Source organism: Macaca nemestrina, chromosome 1, assembly GCF_043159975.1.
Source record: "Macaca nemestrina isolate mMacNem1 chromosome 1, mMacNem.hap1, whole genome shotgun sequence".
NCBI classification, from domain to species: domain Eukaryota; kingdom Metazoa; phylum Chordata; class Mammalia; order Primates; family Cercopithecidae; genus Macaca; species Macaca nemestrina.
The window spans coordinates 42027661-42046586 of NC_092125.1; the positions used below are offsets into that span (position 1 = coordinate 42027661).

General features: G+C 42.4%; 1 long non-coding RNA gene across 4 annotated transcripts in view; it reads left to right on the forward strand.

Moving 5' to 3' along the window:
• Positions 1–18926, forward strand: part of LOC105484578 (uncharacterized) — an 89647-nt gene that overhangs the window by 38454 nt on the left and 32267 nt on the right. For 3 of the 4 annotated variants that reach the window (XR_989058.2, XR_989060.2, XR_989059.2), the window contains exon 3: positions 12564–12672. This is a non-coding gene — a long non-coding RNA (uncharacterized lncRNA). Of the gene's footprint in view, positions 1–6918; positions 7123–12563; positions 12673–18926 lie in introns of those variants that run through there. The other variant, XR_011608559.1, reaches the window with a different exon arrangement.

Below are 18926 nucleotides of genomic sequence, written 5' to 3' on the forward strand. Positions count from 1 at the left end.
GACTTTTCCCGTTCCTAAGTCTACAGTCCTCTGGGTTGTCCAGGGGTATTTTCTGATGCCTGTGGCCCCGTGCACCCAGGATGTTTTCTTAGATATTTTTCCAATTGGTTTGGTTAGGACTGAGCGTTCCGCCCCAGTATCGACCAAGAAGCGAACTGGGGACCCCTCCACTTGCAAAGTTACCCTGGGTTCGGGGAGGGGGTCTGAACCCCGTCCTCCCTAGTCAGAGTCCTGGGTAACGAGTACGGAGGTAGGGTTAGCTGGTCTCCGTTTCTTTGGGCAGTCTTTAATCCAGTGGCCACGTTCCTTGTAATAAGCACACTGATCTTTTTCTAATCCTTGCCTAGGGCCTTGCTTTTTCTGCTTTCTGTTTTGGCCATTTCCTGCCTGGGGGAAAGCTGCTACTAAGACTTTGGTCATTTCTTTGGTTGCCTTGAACTGTTTTTCTTCGGGAGTATCCTTATTATTATAAACTCGCTGGGCTATCTGAAGGAGGTCCTGAATCTGCTTTCCTTCTAAACCTTCTAATTTCTGGAGTTTTCTTTTAATATCTGGTGTTGCCTGGTTTACAAAGGACATTACTACCGCTGCCTGATTTTCCGGTGCTTCCGGGTCCATAGGGGTAAACTGTCTGAAGGCTTCCATTAATCTCTCTAAATACACAGCGGGGCTTTCTGTCTTACCTTGTAACACAGAATATACTTTAGCCAAATTGGTGGGCTTGCGAGCTGCAGCCCGGAGACCCGCCATTAGAGTCTGGCGATAAATGAGCAGTCATCCCCTACCTTCTGCCCTGTTGTAGTCCTATCTGGGCCGGGTCAAAGGGAAAGCCGCATTAATGAGGTCAGGATTTGCAGTTGGCTGGCCGTCATCTCCTGGAACCAGTTTTCTGGCCTCAACTTGGATTCTTTCCCGCTCCTCCGTTGTGAACAGGATTCGGAGGAGCTGTTGACAGTCATCCCAGGTCGGCTGGTGAGTAAACATGACACTGTCTAACAACGAGGTTAGATCTTTGGGATTATCTGAGAACCGAGCATTTTGGGACTTCCAATTGTATAAATCACTGGTGGAAAAAGGCCAATACATGAGACGGGAGAGCCCGGTATCATCGAGCGATCCTATTTCTCTGAGAGGCAGGGCTACAGTGGAGTCAGGGAGTCGGGAAGCTTGGTCCCGCTGTACGTGGCCTCGTGTTCGGCCGGCCGGCACCCCCAGGTTACTTTCGCTCTCGGCTGCTTCCGCTTCTCGGTTTCCCTCTACGGAAGCACCACCCTGGGGGACTGGGTCCTGCGGGATAAGGTGCGGATATGGTGGGGGAAATGTGGGTTCTAACGTTAGGGGGTCCTGGCTGTCCGGCAGCACAGGGGCCGAGGGAGCAGAGGCAGTCTTTTGTCTTGTAGGTCGCGTTACTAGGACTTTGCAGGGCTCAGGGATGAATGGAGTTATCCAGGGTGGTGGGTTTTCCACAAGATCCTGCCACACTAGAATATAAGGAATTTGATCAGGATGTCCTGACTGCCCTGGCAGGAAAATCTTAGTTTTTACATTAGTAATAATAGAGAGACAGAAAGTTCCTTCGGAGGGCCACCCTACGCCGAAAGAGGGCCACTCCGAACGGCAGAAAGTAACTAGCTTTCCCTTCTTTAGTTCTATGCTTAAGTTACGCCCCCGAGCCTTCACATCCTTAAAATTGGTAACAAGGAGTGAGAGCGGTGTGCTCTGGTTGTTGCCCATCTTTGGACTGCTCCTACAAAGAGAAGGGGGGACGAAAATGAGTGTGAAGCAGAGGGGAGTATCCAACAGGTCCGGTCCTGGAAGGGGAAGAAAAGGTTTTATGTTTCGTTTTGGGCTTACACTTAACACTTAACAATAACGGACAGACAGTAATAACGATGAGCATTCGCGAGCGCATGTCGGACTTCCGACCTGAGTCAGACGGGGCAACCAAGGATGGAGGCCCCCAGATGGGCACTGGGGAACGTCTCCCACCAGTCCCGAGTGGCTGTCTTCTAGCGCGTCCGCCAAGACCGTGCCACTTACAGAACAGACCAACACAGATTACAGATTACGGATTTCGCGAAATTTCAGGGAGACAGACAGAGACAAAGACAGAGACAGTGACAAAGCCGGCTTACCTACAGATTAAGATCCGTTGACTTGGGGGTCTGGTGGGCTTGGGGGAAATCCCGGACGAGCCCCCATTTGTTATGCCCAGACCGTTTATTCCCCGAAGAAGACCACCAGAGTCCAGAGTCAAAGCTAAGCAGCAAGGATCTTTATTACAAGTTCGAACCTGGAGCTCTCACTTGCTCGTGAAACGAGACGGGCAGGAGAGCTCCCCCACTGAGCTCCGAACAATGTTATATAGTCTAAGGAAAGTAGGCATAGAATCATTATACAAATTAGAGGTATGATTGGCTGGAGTTTGAACAAAGCGATTTGGCAAACTATGATTGGTTCCCGCCATTTCTGATATTTCAGTACAACCCTTGAGGCGGAAGAGCAGTTTTACACAAAGGCAGTTAATTATATTGCGTCAGGTTGCACAACCAGTTTATGGCTATCTTGCTTAAACACACCTTGTGACCTGGCTATCTTACTTAAACATTCCTTGTGACCTGGCCTCAGAAAGAAAAACATGTACTTACAGAACTTACGAAACCTCTGGTACGTGCAGAGATTAGAAAGCAGAACAAAGAGTTTAGCAACATCGGGGGGAGGAAGGGAGGGTACGCATTTTTGTATCTTTGTGTCCTTTCAATATCAGACCTGAGCTCTAATATGACCCTATCTAATTTCTTTTTTCTATTAGGTAGTTCTCTCTGTCCTAAAAAAAAAAAAAAAAAAAAAAAAAAAAAGGAAGATAAGTATACTAGCTTACCCCTCTTGTGTGCTTCTGGCTGTCAGAAATAGAATTTGAAAGAGTAGATGAGAAAATGTGAGAAAACCCATTTACTGATAACTGTTCCTATCTTCTCAGGTGTTTTATCTCTGGCCAAGAGAGTGATTGGGAGGAAACATACTCCAAATAAGCTTTTCCTTCGACTCCATCTTAATTCTCATAATTGCCACCCCCTGCCCTCCCTCCCCACCATCACCATTACCACTCTGCTAATATAAATGTGATATTTTACTTTTGCATCTAGCTTTGGTTTCCTTTTAGCAATAACACATCTTGAGTGGAATGAGATTTTTTCCTCCTTTTTTTTTTTTTTTTTTTTTTTGAGACGGAGTCTCACTCTGTCGCCCAGGCTGCAGTGTGGTGGCGCAATCTGAGCTCACTGAAAGCTCTGCCTCCTGGGTTCACACCATTCTTCTGCCTCAGCCTCCCAAGTAGCTGGGACTACAGGCGCCTACCACCACGCTCGGCTAATTTTTTGTATATTTAGTAGAGACAGGGTTTCACCATGTTAGCCAGAATGGTCTCAATCTCCTGACCTCATGATCTGCCCGCCTCGGCCTCCCAAAGTGCTGGGATTACAGGCATGAGCCACTGCACCTGGCCTTTTTCCTCCATTTTAAAAATTTTATTATTATTATTATTTGAGACAGAATCTTGCTCTGTCACCCAGACTGGAGTGCAGTGGTGCTATCTTGGCTCCCTGCAACCTCTACCTCCTGTGTTCAAGTGATTCTCCTGCCTCAGCCTCCAGAGTAGCTGGGATTACAGGCATGCGCCACCAAGCCTGGCTAATTTTTGCATTTTTAGTACAGACAGGTGTTCTCCATGTTGGCCAGGCTGGTCTTGAACTCCTGACCTTAGATGATCTACCCGCCTCAGCCTCCCAAAGAGCTATGATTATAGGCATGTGATATTTTAGTTGAGCATTTCATATGTGCCAAATAATGTGGTCAGAGATTATTTTCTAATAAGAGAGTAAAATTTCACTGTTAACTGCTAGTAATATCTTCTGGGCTACAACAACATTGTTATCAGTTTCTAGCTACTTAGTGATGAGGTCAGATTTGGTAAGTTCAGGAGTTGTTTGAACTTCAGAGAAGGTCGATCCAGTGGCTCAATGTTGTCCTCAATGAGAGGATTTTTCTGCCTTTCATCCTAAGACTGTCATCCCCATCATGTCCATGTGGCTGAACTGGTTCAAGCTTTACACCCACAGAGCAAACCATCCAGAAGAGATATTTTTCTTGTCAACCATTTCAGAAAAGGTCACATGGCCATCTCTAAATCAATGACCATGGCTAGGCAGTGGATGTGTTGATCAGCTGAAGCAAATGAGAGTCCATCTCTAGAGCTTTAGGTGAGAACAGCTTCTTCCCAGGTATATAATATGAAGCATGAGGGAAAGGTGAACACTTGAACAATAAAGTGGGATACTGCTTGGAAGAGATGGGGAGAGGCGTTAAAAACATCTAGGTAGGCAACCAACAGACCAAACATCTCTAGTACACATCCCTATTTTATCATATCCCAGGCCCCAGGCCAGGCCTTATCACATCATCCTTGGGTTACTTGAGAATTTTCCAGCTGAATTCACAAATGCCTCTTCTCTGTTTGGTCTGTATTCATTTACTTAGGAATTTCCACACTTATCTCTGATAAGTTACCTACTTTTCATCTTTACTTCCTGTATTAGTCTGTTCTCATGTGGCTAAGAAAGATATACGTGAGACTGGGTAATTTATAAAGGAAAGAGGTTTAATGGACTCACAGTTCCACATGATTGGGGAAGCCTCACAATCATGGCAGAAGGTAAAAGAGAAGTGAAGTCATGTCTTACATGGCGGTAGGCAAGACAGCATGTGCAGGGGAACTCTCCTTTATAAAATCATCAGATCTTGTGACATTTATTCACTATCATGAGACTAGCGTGGGAAAGACCCACCCCCATGATGCAATTACCTCCCACCATGACATGACATGACATGTGGGAATTTTGGGAGCTACAGTTAAAGATGAGATTTGGGTGGGACACAGCCAAACCATATCACTTTCTTTTCTTTGACATGTCCTGGGATTCTGTTTGCCTTCCAGTCCTCTTTGCAGTACAGATTAGTACAGATTAGACCTTCCCTCGCCTACTGGTAGGATTATTCCTCAATCTCTTTTTTTTTGGAAGCTTTCCCCAGCCATCTGTTAATTCCACCTTCTCTATGGTACTCCCCAAACACACCCTTCCATTCCTACTCATCCATCAAGATAAAATGCATGTGATGAAATCCCACATTCACATCCCACAACACAGACAGATGGCACCAACAGTAGATGCTCCATATTGTATAGGCAAATGTAAATTGACTTGTGTTTATGCTTCCAAAATGGATATGGTATGTTTCTTTCACTTTATCCCCTTTACACTTGCAATTTGACCAGCACTGGCTCAAAACTTTATGTCAACAAGTAAGCAAATCACCAAGAACTCCAATGCCCAAATCTTGAATTTAGCAGCTCAAACCAGAACCACCAATCTCATAGTAAAACCTAGTCCCATGAGAATCTAATGCAACTTGGGATGTGAAAATTATCTTAGTATTCAAATAGCTTCCAGGAGTTGAGATGCTTATCTGATTCTCAAGATTGGAAGTTTCCCCCCTTAGGATCCCGGGATTTGATGATCAGATGTAAAAATCTCTGGTAATTTTGGAATATATATTGGGCATTTTTTTCAAAATCTATTATTATTATTATTATTATTATTATTATTATCATCATCCTCATCTAGGATATGCTCCATCCAGATACTCCTCTGGTTTTGGGTCACATCAGCCAGTGAGTTTTTCCTAAGAACGCTTCCCCGTCATTCCAAAGCAGCTCTCAGAAAAATTTCTTTCAGAAACATAGTTAGAAATGATAGGAGCCATCATAAAGAACAGATGGTTACTTTTTGTGAGAAATAAATGCTTTTAAAACTTCTATTCACAGCATTAACTAAGGAAACTTGTCCAGCCCCTAAGAGTTGTTGAGACTCCTTTCAGTTGGTTCTTTGCTAACATTGATATAAGAGATTTGAGTTCATTGTAAAAAAAAAATCTTTGTAAACCCATTAAAACAATATTGTCAAACAGGTGCTTAGGTGCATACATAGCTGGCTAGACAGATGGATGGAAATGCAAAAAAGCAAATAAACTAAAATATGAATGTGAAAATCTAGATGGTATATTTATGGGTGTTCACTGTCTAATTTTAAAATTTTTTCTGTGTTCAAAAATTTTCAAAATAAAATGTTGGGGAGCAAAACAATCTTGAAGAAAAAAGAGATGGACCAGATGAGGGAGAGGCCGTACACTGACACGCTTTTGGAAGAAGCCTACAGACAATAGGGAGAAGTCCATATAAGCATGGCATTACAGGGTGAAGATTGGAAGCTCTAATTGGGCAAAACAAGAGAAGAGTAGACATAACAGTTCCGTGAGAAACTGTCAGAAGTACAACTAGTGATGCATAAATGCCTTCTACCACTGTTCCTCCCATTACAATCAAAATCCTATTCTCTTAAGTCTGGCAGGAGGGAAGAGAAATTCTGAACCCTGTGCCAAGCACTTTGCCTGGATTATCTCCCTCACTTTTTGCAGGAAGCATGTGTATTAATTTATACTGTGTATTTATTTGCTTGTTGCATTCACAGCATTGCTTACCCCTTTTCCAGCTAAAATCACACTAGTTCTCCTAGGGAGACTCACCCACCATCACTGAATACAGACTTGATGCCCTATCCTACCTGATAAAAGGTGTGGACAAATAACCCAAGTGAGCGAGGTCAAGTAGGCACTCTGTCCAGGAAATTCTAATCATGAACACAGTCAGTAATGAATTGAAAATTGTGGAATTGACAACATAGAGACCTCAAAGAATGTTTTCATTAGTGCCTGCACCTGGATCCTTTGGAACTCTCTGGATTCCTGTAATTTTGATTGGGCAGTGTTGCTTCTGTTACTTACAAACAAAGAACTCTTAACTGACAGAGGGAATGTGGCTCCCATCTTAGAAATCAAGAAACTAAGCTCAGGAATTAAGTGTCTTGGCTCATGTCAACATTGGATATTTGTACCTGAGTCCCTCTGGACTACAAAGCCCATCTTTTATACTGACTCTACTACGCTTCCTCTAACTCTATAGATGGGTTCAATTCCTGCCTCTGGCACTTATTGGCTGGATAAGTTTGGGTAAGCTGTGTGCCAACTTTAAGTTTTAAATTTTTTGATCTGTAAAATGGAGTAAAAATAGTCATGTATCTCACAGAGTTATGGTGAGGATAAAATGAGCTAATTTATGGATGGTGTTTGGGCATGTGTCTGGCACATAAGTGCTCAATAAATGTCAGCTGTGATGATGATGATGATATCAGTCAGGGTTCTGGCAAGAAAAAAAGAAGTGTTCGAGGAGAGTTTAATGCAAGGCTAATTAGAAAAGCGAGGGGAGGGTGAAGGAGATGAACAAGGGATGGGTGAGGGACCCCAGGGCTAGAAAGAACAGCAGGCTGTGGACATGGGTTGCCCAACAAGGCTGGCATCTCTACCTGTGTTTCTAAATTAGTGACCATGGCAGACACAGCCAACAGTGATCCAGCAAGGTGGGAGTCAGGCGAATGAATACCCTGTTTGTGCCCTCTCAGTTCACCCTCTATTTTCCTGCCAGTGCCTTGAATTGGCCAAAGCTAACCATAAGCTAAAGACAAAGAAGTCCGGCTGATGCAGTCCATACAGATCAATGTCTAAGGACAAAAGCAGGCTGCAGAAAGGGACATAATCAACCTGGAGACACACTTCACCACAGTATCCTCTTATCTAAGTGAAAAACAGTGTCCCCAACACAGGTCACCTCCATCCCATGCTCTCCCAGTCCCTCTGCTGGATGGGGTTCTTTATGTGCAGAAAAGTTTTGAGACAATTTGGGGGTTCAAAGTTCTTAGTCTTGTCTGTATTCCCCTAAATGTTCCCATCTCATGTCTCAAGTTTCCACTCTTCTCTGCTCCATAACAAAACAGACATTGATGCAGTTCTCAGATGCTGGACTGGTCCTCACTTATATCTTTTTCAAGGTGGTTGGTAAGCAGCTCTTTTAAAGCTGCCATTAAGGTATTCTAATATACTTGTGCCCTGAGTGGACTTACAAAGTTTTTAATTTTTCCTTTCATCTGTGTATATTATCTAGGACTCACAGAAACACCAGTCACACCACAATCTTGATAATTGCCATTGTCACTGTAGCAACTAAGAGCCCTAGCTAATTGATCTTTCAACACCTTGCCCTCTACTTACATTGCATCCCAATCTCTGCTACTAGGAATGATTTGAGTAACATAGCATAGATTATCCATATCCCATTTCCTTATGTCAAAAAACCTCCTTGTTCTCATCAAATATGTTAGCAACTTGTATTAGTTTTCTATTGCTGCTGTAATAAATTACTACAAATTTATTGGATTAAAACAACTCACATTTATTATCCTTCAGTTGTGCAGGTCAAAAGTCTGGATACAGGTCCCATTGGGCTAAAATCAAGGTGTCAAAAAGACTGCATTCTTTCTAGAGACCCTAGGGGACTATCTGTTTTGTTGACTTTCCCATCTTTAGAGGTTGCCTACATTCTGTGGCTCATGGCCTTCCATCTTCAAAGTCAGTAATGGCTGCTCAGTCTTTCCCACATCATGTCACTCTGACACTGAGTCTCCTGCCTCCTTCTTCCACTTTTAAGGACCCTTTTGATTGCATTGGGTAATCAAAACCTGGTTAACAAAGATAATCTCTATATTTAGGTCAGTTGATTAGCAACCTTAATGCTATCTGCAAACTTAATTCCCCTCTGTCATGTGACATACTCTATTCACAGGCTCCAGGGATTAGGACATGGGCATCTTTTGAAGGCCATTATTCTGCCTACCACACAATTCCATGCCAATACCATTTTAAGGGTCTGTTTCCTGAGGCCATTTCTAAAGGCTATTCTATTAGTCTGGGTTCTATCAGGAAAGAAATGGCACACTCAAAAGGAATGATTGGAGAACATTTGGTGAAGAGACAGTTGCAAAAACGTGGGCAAGGGAAAGGAAATCCACAAGGGATAATAAAGCACCCGAAAGACAATGACAGCAGGAAGGGTCAGGGATTGGGGGAAGCAGTTAGCAGGACCAGGTGATGCTGTGGCCTTAGGTAAAGGATCACAGCCAGTGCCAAGCCATAGCCCAGCAGGGAAGTGACCAGGGGAACAGACACCTGAATCTCTCCTTCTACCCTTTGATCTCCTTCCAGTGCTGCCTATTGGCCAAACCTGCACAAGGCAGAAGGCAAAGGAGCAGAGTTGATGTAGCCAAAGAAAGTCAGCATCCTAGGGCATGAAGCAGATGGGAAAGGGTGAATAATAGATCTATGGAGCCGACAGACTATAACCTGCATACTATTTAACTAAATAATTTCTACTAAAAGGTAAATGGGACTACCACCCAGCATGGCATTTGTATTTTAAAATAGCCAGCCTAACTCAAATTGATCTATAAGTAGAAGTTATGGAGAAGTATTTTTGAGCAGCAAAGCCTAAAGCGAGTCCTATCTATTAATAGTAAGTTCCACTATAGAATGTGTACATCAACAACTAATAAAAGTAAAGAGGTAGCGCATACATACAGAAATATGGGATGTAAGTTATTTTATCTGTTTTAATGAGGGAAGAATCACATGGATTTATTCCTTCACTACCATGAACTAAAAGGGATTTCATTCCATCACAGTGATGATAGCACCAACTCAGAAGATGTAGCCATGAAGAAACCGTAATTTTTTCATCATTTGACCAGGACTTTATAAATAAACATAGTGGTGGTCATCACATTCAGGATAAAATGCTAGTCTGGCAGTGCATGTAGGTTATATGAACACTTTTTCATCTTGCCAGTAAGGTTACTCAGACACATGACACCATGTTTTCCAATAACTACAGTGCAGGTATAGGTCCAAAAAGTAGGTCCGGAAGTAAAGGAGCTGATATGCATGTTTTTGTCACTCATGCTCCATGTGCATAAAAAAAGGACAGACCAACCCAACAAAACCAAAACCCACCAGCTCGGCCAAGTACATGCTCAGGGAAAGGAGTTTCCTTCACAGTGGAGAATTTTCCAGCGAGAGACAGACACAACTGTAGAGGAAAGAGCATTTCAGTAAACAGGAGAGTCTTCCAGGGAAAACTCTGTGCAGAATAAATTCTTTTTCCTTCCTCAAACCACAGAGGCCTATAAATTCCTACCTCCAATGTATCTGGAAGGGTAGGATGTTACAGAGAGCAGTTGCTCTCTTAGTCCAAGTGAAATTCAGGGAAGAATTACCTTTCCCAAGACATCCACATGGCATATACATTGGAACAATATATATTTGGAACAATTTCAATGGTAAAGAAATAGAGTATTTAGACATGCAATGACTGAAGTCTGGATTGTGGAGGTCAAACTAAACTCTTGCATTGTACATTTTTTAAAAATGTTAAGAACAGTACATGCTTATTATTCTAAAACGTGTAAGCAGTACAGGACCATATAAAGCAAAAACCAAAAGTTTTCTCCTTCTCCTCTTTGTCTCCCTCCTTCCTTCTCTTCCTTCCTCTCCCTTCCCTCCCTCTGGCTCTCTCTGTCTGTCTCTCTCTCTTTCTCTCTCATTTTTATTCTCCATATATCTATCTCCAGCTACTTACACATACAGGAATATGGTTGTAGATACTCCTCTAAAACTTTAGAAGATCTGTTTTTAAGGCATGGTCATCAAAGTGGAGGGGAATGCCAGATTTACCATGGCATGGAATACAATATGGTAATTTCTATGTATTTTAACTAATCCTATTTAATAGCTACTTGGGAGTATGTTATGCGAGTTAGACAGTACTATGACATATGCATAAAAATTACATATGTCCAAATATCCACATATTGGAGGTGCATGGATGAAACATTTTTCTGACCAAAGTGCCTGATTTAAAAATTTGGAGACCATTGCTGTAAGAGACTGAAATGTAAACATTTCAAGTAACATTAAGAGTATCCATCAGCGAATGTGTCAGCTAATAAAAGGAATATTTATGAGGTGCTTACAATGTTCCAGCTGTTCTCCTTGCATTATGTCTTATTTACTATGCACAACGGCCCTATCAGGGAGGTACTGTTATTTCCCCAACTTCTCAAAGGAAGAAACTGAAGCACAGGAGTTTAGTAGATTGCTCAAAGCTACACAGCTGGAAAATGGTCCTTGCAGGAAGCAAACCCAAGTCTTTCTATCTAAAGATACAGTGCTCCTCACACTACTCCAGGAGTGACTCTACCATAGACTAAGGTAGAATCAAAAGACAGCAATAGGAAGAGAGAAGATGGAAACCCCCTGATTGACAAAAAAGAGGGACAGAGTCAAGAAAAACATTCTATCCCAGGTACACCTGCCCTACCAATGGGGAGGTAGCAGTTAATACCAGGGTCTGTGCTACAATTCCGTTACAACCTTATAATGTACTTTCAATCTAAATATAATCCCTCTGTGTGGCAGATTATATTTTCCAAAGACATTAGTACAATTCATTTCATCCTGCATGCACTTCCTACAAGGTATTGATACTTCTTCCATAAAAATGTGTAGTCCATCTTTTTTTCCCTGTTATAAAAAACTATGCAGCCATAAAAAAGAATGAGTTCATGTCCTTTGCAGGGACATAGATGAAGCTGGAAACCATCATTCTCAGCAAACTAACACAGGAACAGAAAACCAAACACCACATGTTCTCACTCACAAATGGAAGATGGACAGTGAGAACACATGGACACAGGGAGGGGAACATCACACACCAGGGCCTGTTGGGGAGTGGGGGACAAGGGGAGGGAGAGCATTAAGATAAATACCTAATGCACGTGGGGCTTAAAACCTAGATGATGGGTTGATAGGTGCAGCAAACCAGCATGGCACATGTATACTTATATAACAAACCTGCACATTCTGCACATGTATCCCAGAACTTAAAAAAGAAAAACAACTAAATAAAAATACTTTTAAAACTAATCAATGAGTCCAGTAAAGTTGCAGGATACAAAATCAACATACAAAAATCAGTTTCATTTCTTTACACTAATAACGACCTCTCTGAAAAAGCGATCAAGGAGACTATCTCACTTACAGTAAAATCAAAAAGAATAAAATACTTATGAATAAATTTAATGAAGAAGGGAAAGATCTGTACACTGAAAACTATAAACATTGATGAAAGAATTGAAGATGACACAAATAAATGGACAAATCTAAGTTCATGTATTGGAAGAATTAATATTGTCAAAATGTGCATTCTACGCAAAGCAATATACAGATTCAGAGTGACTATGGGAGATGATGGATATGCTAACTTGCTTGACTGCAGTAATCATTTCACTATGGATATGCGTATCAAAGCATCATGTTGTACACCTTAAGTGTATACAAGTAAAAATACATACATACACACACACAGAGGTGTTCATTTTCTCACCCCTCTTGAATCTGGAGGGCCTGTGACTACGGTGAAAGTGATGCTATGTGACTGCCAAATAGGTTATAAAAAGTGATACAGTTTCCACCTGGGCCTCACAAAGTTCATTTCCGTTATGCAGGCGCCATGCTGTGAGGCAACCCAGATCACATTCAGAGGCCACAAGTAGTGTTCCAACCGACAGACCCTGCTGAGGTCTCAGCTGACGGCCAGCATCAACTGCCAGACAAGTGAGTGAAGACAACTCTCACCCTAGCCATCATCTAACTGCAACCACATAAGAGACCTTGGGCAAGAGCTGCCTGGCTGAGCACAGTCCATCCCCAAAACATGAGAGATAATAACGGAGTGACTGTTGTTCTGAGCCACTAGGTTTTGGGTTGATTTGTTGCACAGCAATAGATAAGGAGAACACTGTTGTGCCCCCTGTGGTCATGTAAGGACAACAAATCGCCAGAAATAAAAAAGCCCTCCTAGTGGGTGGTCCTGAATATACCCACACTTTTCTTTCAGGTTTTCTCCTTTAGGTTGCTGTTTGGTCCTTGTGGATTCAGCTTCTGCTGAAGCCTGGGAGACCCTTTATCCCATAACTTCCTTCTCTCTTTCTCTTTCTTTTCTATCCTCTGTCCTTCCTACTCAGTGGAACATGTCCCTGGCTTCATCTGGGAAGATGAACACACGTGGATCTACCCAGTAGATCGACACACGTGGAGGTTCTACCTGGAGTGTGTGGTGGAATTAAGCTGAGGCCTTTGGTATTTTTCAAGTAGTCTCTAGAAGACAAATAAACGTCTCTTATTTAACATGGTTTGCCTCTTATCCCATAATATAGATCTGCCTTCCTTCCCACCAGACATGAGGAAAAAACCCTTCCAGTCACAAACATAGTAAATGTTAGTAACCATATATAACCTGTCTCTTGTTCAGGGTCTGTTGTTTTCCCCAGACTAACTCCTCCAGCTAGTCTCACGCTGCCTTCTAAAGGAAAGCTTCCCTGACTGACTCCCCAACCCCCGAGGCTGTGGTTGTGGCTGCAGCTGTGGTAGGTTTCCAGCCTAGGTTCCACCAACATACTAAAAACCCTCTACTTGAATTATATTGCAGTTGCCTGTTGCTGTCTCTTTCCCTCATTGGACTGTAAGCCCTTTGAGGGCAGGGATGTGTTTCAGTTATTCATTATTGTATCATCTAGTACCAGGCAGTCCCTGATACTAAGACTTTTCTGATAAAAGAATAAATTTTAGAAATTCCCATGCCATTCCCTCTCCTTCAGATCCTTTGCAGGGTGAATATCTACACCATTTTTAATGATCTCTGAAAGGCATCCTAGTAGTTTGCCTGGTATGTACTTCGATACTCTGATTCATAATTGTAGAATTCAACCAGTCAAAAGTTCACCAAAACAAAAATACCCACTGTAGAGTGATGGGCGTCTTATTACTTCTCAAAGCACTGCTTCTCATTTTTTTGAACATCTCAGATTGCTAGATAGGCCTTTTACATATTCAGAATGGCTCTATCTTCTTGTCATTTCCACCCTATTGGCCCCAATTCTATTGGTCTTTAAAACAACCTGGATTTAATCTTAGTCTTTATATTCTACTCTGTAAAACATTCCCTTCATTAAAATGGAAATTCTCTCACAAAAGGATAATGCATTAAATTGGTCAATATTTGGCTCAAAATTGCTGATCAAGGCAGGCATGTTTTAAAAAGGAATTAATGTGCTCTGTGGAAGAAGGATTAATTTGGAGTATAGGGTGGATGGAGAAGGAACCTCAATGCTCAGAAAAGCAGGAGCCTCTGAGCATCTAGAATTCTCTAATGGGATAAGGAGTCCCAGGAGAGGGATATGGTTGAATACTAAATCCAGGCTTTATCTATTTAACCACATCACTAATGGACTGCCCCGGCTGTGGGAGGTTGATCAGCGGCCCCACCTGTTAAGAAGCCCACCCCTCAGGCTCTGTGACTGAGCCTGGAGCACACATACAAGGGTCTGTGAAATAGGGCTCCTGACACAGCTGGCATCCTGGTGTTCTGGGCAATTCCAGCTATTTTGGGGCAGGGGCTGTAAGCATTGTATTATCTGGAGGTATTTCAGATAAATATCCAAAATTAGTGTCTTTGTTCAGGAGCAGGTAGGAAGAGTGAGAAGTCCTAGTTGTCTTGATCACCCTGGGATTCCCAACTCTAGCTTAACATTTAGAAAGAAACCCAGTTCCTGGCATCCTGAGCATCGAATGTGCTCTAGGGAGCCAATCCAATCTCGACTACAGGAAAGTCTTACCCAGGACAATTTCAAAAGCTTGTAATTGATATCACTTGGGTGTCTCTGAAAAACAACAGTTTTGTAAGAGGTAAAGTCTTTTTTGGAATATATTATTCAAAAACTAAACCCCAGCATTTCTGTGGTTTGTATATTTGGTTTTGTGGAGGTATTTCTCCTCCTCTAGGCCATGTGAAGACTTGAAAAGAAGAGAAAACATATAGAATAAGAATCAGTTCTAAACTACTCATTGATTTGCTAAGGAGAAATGTGAGTGATTTAAGTCCCTGGGGTTGGAAGGTCTCCTCCTGTGCTGGGAAAAGCAAGTATCACTTGTTCTCCACCTCCCACCTCCCGTTGGTGCTGGTAAATTTCCCAGAGAATGAAACAGCTGCTTCCAAAGTCAGGGTCCTTGAAAAGGGCTCAGTCATCAGCTATGGAATCAGCTGTTTGTTTCCTTCCCCCAACTAGGAAGACACTAGAAAATACAGAAATTTAAATATCCTTTGTCTAAGGACAAGAGTGGGGAAATGTGATTCTTTTTGGTTTCTTTTTAAGTCTTTTTTTTTTTTTTTTTTTTTTTTTTGAGATGGAGTTTTGCTCTTGTTGCCCAAGCAGGCACTCCATGGTAATTTTCTTCTTACCTTGCTGTCTTCCTTTTGGCTTACTCATTTCTCACTGCATGTTTCTTAAAAGTGGTGTTACCCTGGGATCTAGATTTGGCTTTCTTTTCATTGGAAAACCTCACCTCAAGTAGCCTGGTCCATTCCTGTAGCTTCAGTTACCAAATGTATGCCTATGACTCCCAACTCTTTGTTCTCTCCCTGATGGTGTCTCTCCAGCTCAAGACCTACCGACCTCCTGGCATTTTCATGTGAATGGTCCAGAGATTCCTTTAATTTATATCTCAGACTGAGCTCTCCACTTTCTCATTCCTTCTCTCAACCACCTCTATCTCCTACATTCCCACCACCATGCAAGCATTTGCCCAAAACAGAAACATAGACCCTTCTCCCATCATCCATATCAAGTTATTAATCAATTTTTGTCAGTTGTTCCTACTTAATCCTCTAGAATTTTTTCACTTTTCCCTATCTGCTGTCACTTCCTTAGTTCAAGTCACCGTCATCTCCCATCTCCTAATGAATTGCTCTGCCCACTGCTTTACCCCTCATCAGTTCATCCATTACCCATACTGCAAGCTACATGACCTTTCTTTAGATAAAACTTGGCCATGTTACTCCCAAACCTTCAAAGGGCTTTGAGGGTAAAATCCATATACCTTGGAATGGCATGCAAGGCCCTTCAAGATATAAGGGTTCTGCCAATTTCTCCTACCCCATCCTTCTCCATTCCTCCTTCATGCCACAATCATGTTGAACTGCCTTCCACAGGGTTACAACTCTCTTTGGCCTCTGTACCTTTGTAAATGCTCTTTTTCAGATTCAGACTACCTCTCTACACCACTAACTTGCTTATTTTTCAAGACTTGTAACAGACCACACCTTCTTCGAGTAGATTCTTGCAGGTATTGAAATCTGGGCTAAGACCTATTGTGTGCTTTATTGAATCTCCCATAACACTCTTTTTTTTCTTTTTTGAGATGGACTCTGACTCTGTCACCCAGGCTAGAGTGCAGTGGCATGGTCTTGGCTCAGTGCAACCTCTGCCTTCTGGGTTCAAGTGATTCTCCTGCCTCAGCCTCCCAAGTAGCTGGGATTATAGATGCCTGCCACCACACCCGGCTACTTTTTGTATTTTTAGTAGAGATGGGGTTTCACCATGTTGGCAAGGCTGGTCATGAACTCCTGACCTCAGGTGATCCACCTGCCTTGGCCTCCCAAAGTGCTGGGATTACAGGTGTGAGCCACCACACCCGGCCTATTTCTTTTTAAGTCTTGCCTTCTGCTCCAAGGCTGGACATAGAATAGGTGCTCTGCAAAAACTGGTTTTCATAAAATCTTGATACTGACTTAACAGACTATTGTAATGAAGAAAGGAAAATCTACAGGCTACTCCTGCGCAACACAAATTCTAGTTATCCTTATGTAGTAGAATCAGCCCTAAGCCAGTGTTGACTTGCCTAGAAATTCAGAAGTGAGCTATCATTCCATGTAGACCACCCATTCAGTCTGGCATTAAAGCTCTTTAGTGCTGTTGAGAATCAATCCCTGACAGAGAAAGACCAATTTCCTGAATGAGAAAAGAAAGGGCCATATCAGGCTGAGAGTAGGAAAGAATATCTTCCCACAAGCTCATTCGTAAGGATAGGGTAAGGCTACCCTTTAGTGCTTAATCAAAAAGCAGTGAATGCCAAGTAAAAGGAGATTATCTGTTCAAGAAAAGCCAAGATGTTGTAGAGCATACAAAACAGTGGCAAATCACTGAATGGTTCACACATGGGTCCATCATCTAGGAATATTAGAGAAATGAAAAGTGGAGCATCTCCACTGGGGTGTGTTTTTGTGTGGTTGTGTCGTGTATGTGTAAGTATGCATGTGTGTGTACAACTTTCAGGGTGGCATATTTTCTCTTCTCTTTCCTGCTCTTTCTACCTCTTTCTCAGAATTCTTGGGAATATATATAATACAGTAGCAAACTCTTTAATGGTTTTGCCGCAGAGACAATGAATCCTGCCTGACTCCAAAGGAAGGATGGGTGTTGCCTTCTTTCTTTCCTCTCTCTTATCTTTTTCTTTTGTGACCATAGATTAATTTCTTGTCTGTGCCGAGTTTTGTTTTCTCCAGTTAGATTGTTAAAACATTCAGGTCCACTCAGTCTTTCAACTCCACCCATTTTTGTTGATATATCTCTGACCCACACTCCTATTAGACGAATAAGGCTAGTCATTAATAATTCCTCATCTGCTAATTCTTTAAAGAGACTAGAAAGAGGAGGATATGTAATTTGTGTTTATTTCTGTATCATATGAAAGAATCCTAATTCAGGGTACTTCAGGTATTTAAGTGGTATTTGTTGGCTTATTTACAGGGAATGCTTTGGGTAAAACTGGAACCAAGAGATCAAAATGTGTCACCAGAAACCTCTCTTTCTGCTTCTCAATTTCTCTTATATCCACTTTGTTTTATTTTATATGCGGTCTGTACTAATCAGGGTTTGTGGTTGCAAAAATCAGAAGCTAAATATGGTGAAGCGAAACAGAAAGGGTTTTGATGAGAAGAATCCTGAGTAGTGTACAGAATTGAGGGGAAAGGCAGAGAAGCAGTCTTGGAAAGACTGTAAAGCAGCAAGTAAAGGAGGCTGAGAAGCAGAGTGCACAGGCAGGAGCAGCTACAGGAAACGACTTCATTACCATGAGACTCTTGATTGCCAGGCATTTGGCACATAGCCGCTGAACTCAACTCTGCTGTTGCCAGAGGGCGTGAATTCTCACCATCCCTGAACCTTTGCATCACTCTCTCCAGATCCGTGTGATAAAACATATTCTAACTCCACACTCAGGAACTAGGAGTGTCTGCAGTTACTACTGAGATGCATCTGTTTGCGGCTCACTTTTTACTTTACCCCCATGAACCTCACTTTGACCAGTGGATGGCAGTGGCATTCTGGGTCCTCAGGAATAAATGTTCAGAGCCAGGTTCCAAATATCCCTCCTCCCCAGGAAGTATTGTACAGTTGCCCTGGTATACGTTCATGAATGCCTTTGGGGACTGCTTGGAGATAAGAGTCACAATGTGCACTTCAGTAAAGGTTTCTAGGTTGCCCGTCATTCAGAGTGCTCTGGGATTTGTGAATTGATTCAGGTCTGGGAAATGGGAGAGTCATCCTTGTTCAAGTAAGGGCTTTTTTTCTATAGAACCGGAAGGTTTTAGTTAAACCAACCAAATTGAGATTTAGTTGCTGTCCATGAATTTCAGTTTAGGGACCCTGTGATCAATTAACCACTGTGGTTCAAAATCTTCAATTATTCCCACTGGACCTGCTGCCTATTATGGTAGCCACATTCACTTTGTCTCTGCTGGTTAAATGCTGTTATTTGACTTTATGACATCCCAGGATCCTGATATTATGGAAGCCAAGACAATTTTGGCATTCCTCACCCCACCACTGGCTATCCCGAGGTTGCAGAGTACAGCCACTAGAGTGCTATTCAAAGATGCTGGCAAGAGCAACCCTCACCAACGTACTGGGTGGGTTTGGTGATAACTGGACCCTCTTGGGGAATATAATTCAAGGGTGGGTGTGTAGGTTCCC